We start from the raw sequence: 4525 nt of genomic DNA on the forward strand, positions 1-4525 counted from the left end.
AGGGTTTCTTTCAAAAGCTTTAGAACCTTTAGTCCCTTTCTGGAGAGAAATCCTTAGGACAGGTACCGCTAAGCTCCCAAACACGTTATTTCTGGAATGTGAAGATAAACACAGGTTCCGAAAGGTCTGCAATGGGCCCTGAGATGTTACACAGCAAAGTGAATATCAGCAGACAGTGGAGATTTTTTTCCCCTTGTGCTTCACCTTGAAGCAGCTGTTAGCAAAGCCAGAAAACTCCTCTGCCCCTTGGTGTATTTAATACAGCCTTGGCAAAGGGACTGCAGTCAGCTCATGAATATGGGAATTGCCTAATTCTCCAGCTATTCTTATTACCTCAGCCTGAGGATCCCAGCTTTTCATAACTAATTCCTGAAATCACAGACTTTCCACTGTCCTTTCTGTCCTTGAGCAGCAAATCACTCCTCCGCATGTAACAGATGCTGGTGCCTGCTGTGGTGCCACCGGTTTTCCCAGGGCCCTTCCCTAGCAGGGATGATACTGTGGACAAGGTTACTGACCCCCACACTGTTCCCTGAGATACTCACCCTTTGTTGCTGTAACTTACAGGAGGATGCCTGGAAAATAACAAATGCTGCACAGCCCTGTGCAGTGGCTCGGGCTGGCTGAACATTCTGAAGCCTGGGCAGTGGGCTGGCAGCTGTAATGCAATCTGTCTCTGGCAGCAGAGATCTGTCACCCTGCTCCTACAAGCCAACTCCCTCCACATTCCACCTCGTCTGTGACTCCCACAAAGACTCAGGATTTGCAGTGCCTCTCGCCTGTCACTTCATTTTGCCCTCACTGTCATATACATTCTCAGTCCACCTTCCCTCTCTGTACCCATATACCTGTTTTCTACCTCTTTGTTATTTTTCCTTATCTCACTGATTCTGCCATCCCTGTCCATCCTCCCAAGACTCAGAGCTACTGAAAAACAGATGGAAGCTGAGACTGGGCTAATTATGAAGTTGGGACCGCAAAACTTGTGGAGATGTTGGCCAGACGTGCCCAGTTTATTCCCAGAGACAAATGGGTACATCCTTTCAATGCTGACAGGTGACATGGGAGCAGGAAACTCATCAAACTTTCCAATCCTGGCTATGGAGTGCTGTGTGTGACGCCTCCTCATCTCACTAACACCCACGACTGCTGCTGCCAAGCTGCTCTGGACACGGAGAATGTGCTCACTGCAGTGGCATCTGAGGAAATCTCCAGGCTGGTTCCAAGGGCTACACTCCTGCAGGGCACCAGCAGATTCGATCTTTTGTTGTAGGCCAAGAAGCAGCTACAGCAGCACAGGTTATACTGCAACAGGATCTTGGCAAGGTGAAAAAAACCCGTTAAGATCTTCCTGTTTCTTTTATGATAGAGGATTTTTTTTTTCCCAAGAGCTTGCCAAAAGAGTAACTGCATCAATGGAAAATAAAAACTAGGTTATGTCCTCTAGTAGTTCCAAACGGGCCCATTCAAAAGCTGCAGAAGAAATCACCTCCAAAGTCCATGATTTTCTAATCAGACCTCCCTTTCAATTAGTCTTGTTATAGGGCTGTAAACACAAGAATTCCATCAATACTATGGAACAGTCATGTTGCATCTGTATTAACATAAATGTGTGCTGATGTGCCATAGAGCTAATCTGATATGACAGTAATTGGCTGATGCCCAGCCATGGAGGCCCTGGAGCTATGCTTCGTGTCTCTCTTCTAAAAGAACTGTCCTCTGAAACACTGGAAAGGAAACCAACTGTGATGCTATATCTTGCCTGCCATCAATCACCAATGCTTCTTGCACCTGCATCACTGAGGTGTTTGAGGTTGGGTAGTAATTGTTTAGTTGGGGGAGCTGTATTTGAAGTGCAGCTTGATCTCCTACAAACTTAAATATTAAGAAATCAGGATTTCCAGACTATCTTGTTAAGACTAAATCAGACTCAGCAAGCTCGCAATGGATAATAAACTCAGAAAATCCATAAAAGCATTCCTTTCCCTTTCCTCTGTGACTACTGGGAGCTGTACATCATCACCTGGTCTGCAGTAGGCTTAACTTACACAGATGAAGCTTAAGGAGCTTAAAACTTCATAAATGCTTTGAGGCTACCGATGTTATCTTGTACAGTGCTCTACAGAGGCAAGCCTTAAATCTGAGACTGCAGCTGGGGTTCTCTAGTTAAAGGCCTTAAAGGAGATCAATATAAGCAATGCCTAAGGATGTGAGCCAGATCTCAAACACAGTCCATCTCCTGTCTGGGCCATGAAAGCAAGTGGACAGACTCAAAAACCAGGCTAGGATCAGGAGTCTTTGCAGTTGCAGTCACTTATTTTGCTTTTGGCAATATACCCTTTGGCAATATATATAAAAGAGCCTTACTGAGGAGAGACCATGTCTCTTTTTGAGAGAGGCTACCAAAGAAACCACAACAGACACCCCGGCTTTCTGTACCTGGCTCATCAGTTCCCTGTAAGCTTTGCTGTCTGGATGCACAATGCCTTACCTAACGCGTCCTTGTTCATGATTGAGCTCTTGGGTTCTACCTCAGTACAAACCAAATAGGAGAGACTTGTTTTACTCAGAAACCATTATTCTCAACAGTATGGCACTAAAGGCGCATCACTTCTGGCAATATGCAAGAGCAGTATCTCAAAATCCCAGAGCATACACAGCTGACAGTGCCCAAACCATCTCATGGAGCAGCCAGTGAAATTAGGAGAAAATTTTTTAAAGTAAGGTGGGGAAGAACACCCTAAACAGGGGATTTTAAATCTGTGCTTTGGTTCTGAATTTGACTTAAATCTTTCTAGGTCTTTTATCTGCTCCTTCATCTGTAAAATGGGATCAATAAAACCTCCCCAGATTTGCAGCAGTGGTCCCAGTTTTAATTGATGTCTGTGAAGCATTTTGAGAACCATGAGTAAAAGAAACCACTACCAAGCCCTCAGGCCTTACTATACTACCAACAAACAAGCAGAGTTGTTTACAATGCCTTTCAGCGCCACAATAACTAGGAAATGAGAAAAGGCTAAAGTGTAGATGCACCCAGTGCTGCCTTGCTGCAGTGTGAATGTAAATGGTAGGAACAGATTTTAGAGATTTCCCTCCAGGGAATTCTGTTTTCAATAATGCAGTAAAACTTCTATCTCTATGGATTCAAACAGATGCCCTTGCTGACACCTCAGGTATCAAAACCTAATAGGAATTTGGGAGAATGTGTCTTGGAGCTGAAATCACATGGAAATTAATTAAGAAATTACTCACTGGGACCTCGAAGATTTAAAGAGCCAGGTGCTACCCAGTCACCCCTTCCCAACGATTGAACTCAGCCTAGTACCGTACCAGCACACGATATCCCACCTTGCACGGGACAAAAAGCCCCCAGGCATCTCCAAGGCTCTATCCTGCCGACTGCAAAGCTCTCTGTCCCTGCGGGTGCCGTTTTAGGAGCCAGGAGCAGCGGCCGGGCTCGCCCGGACCAGCCCACGGGCAGAGCGCTCCGGCCCGTGCTGCGCCAGCGGAGCCCCCGCTGCAGGCGAGGAGCGAGCGAGTGCGGGGTGCGGGCACATGCGGGACCGCGGCAGCGAGCAGGTGTCAGCCGGGGCAGGCGTGGAAAGGCTTGGGAAGCGCGCGTATCCCCCCGCTCCCGGTCCCCGCGCTGGGCGCCGAGCTGCCGGTAGGACCCGAGGGGCCCCGCTGGACCCGGAGAACGAGAACCAGCGCACAGATAAATCATAAAGCGCTCCATGAGCGGTCCTGCAGCTCTCCCCGCCACGCAGCCATTTGCCTTTGTTGCAGCCCTGCGCCCGCAAGGTGCGGCGGGGCCGGGGCTGAGGACGAAGAAGGAGCTCGCTCCCCGGTCGCTCTCCCCTCACAGCAGGGCGGTGGGGACACGTCCTGCGGGACTGGCTGCCGAGAGGGACCCGCCCGCCGCCCGCACCTGCCTACCTGCGGAGCCCTCCCGGGACGCGTCGCCCGCCGCCTTTGTTGTGCATGCCCGCCCCGGCAGCGCCGAGCCGCGGGCCGGCTCCGGCCCGGCCCCTCGGCGCCCGCCGCTCGTAGGCCCGGCTTAGCCCGTCGCCACGGCAACGGCGGGCGCGGCTCGGGCGAGGTACCGGCCTCAGCGCCCCGCCCCGAGAGGGCTGAGGGGACAGAGCGGGTGGTCCTGAGGGGACAGAGCGGGGGGTCCCCGAAGGGCCCCGCCCCGAGCGAGGCTGAGGGAAGAGAGCTGGGCGTCCCCGCGGGGCCGGGAGCGGGCGGTGCTGAGGAGTCAGGGCAGGGGCGTCCCCGCGGGGCCAGGAGGAGACGGCCCTGCAGCCTCGGCTTCAGGGCGCTCGTCTCTCAGCGCCCGCCCTTCTCCCCAGCCCTGCGCCCCTCCTTCCCCAGAGTGCCGGGCCGTTCCGAGCGCAGTTTAGATTAGCCCTCGGCTTCCTCTTACGGTGCTTGGGATCCCTCATTTTCCATATCCGGTAGCTTTTCTTTAGACTGGCCACCTCGGGAGTCACTATCTCCGGTCACAGATCGCACGTTCTTTTGT

General features: G+C 51.7%; 1 protein-coding gene across 6 annotated transcripts in view; it reads right to left on the minus strand.

Moving 5' to 3' along the window:
- The window catches only part of LOC128810262 (rho guanine nucleotide exchange factor 17-like), a 46585-nt gene extending 42073 nt beyond the window's left edge, over window positions 1–4512 (minus strand). For 4 of the 6 annotated variants that reach the window (XR_008437986.1, XR_008437985.1, XR_008437987.1 and 1 more), the window contains exon 1: window positions 3937–4026. The gene's annotated coding sequence lies outside the window, so the exon portion shown is untranslated. Of the gene's footprint in view, window positions 1–3936; window positions 4027–4426 lie in introns of those variants that run through there. The other 2 variants (XM_053982976.1, XM_053982978.1) reach the window with 2 other exon arrangements.
- Window positions 4513–4525: the final 13 nt, after the last annotated feature.

Source organism: Vidua macroura, chromosome 7 (genome assembly GCF_024509145.1).
Source record: "Vidua macroura isolate BioBank_ID:100142 chromosome 7, ASM2450914v1, whole genome shotgun sequence".
NCBI lineage: Eukaryota > Metazoa > Chordata > Aves > Passeriformes > Viduidae > Vidua > Vidua macroura.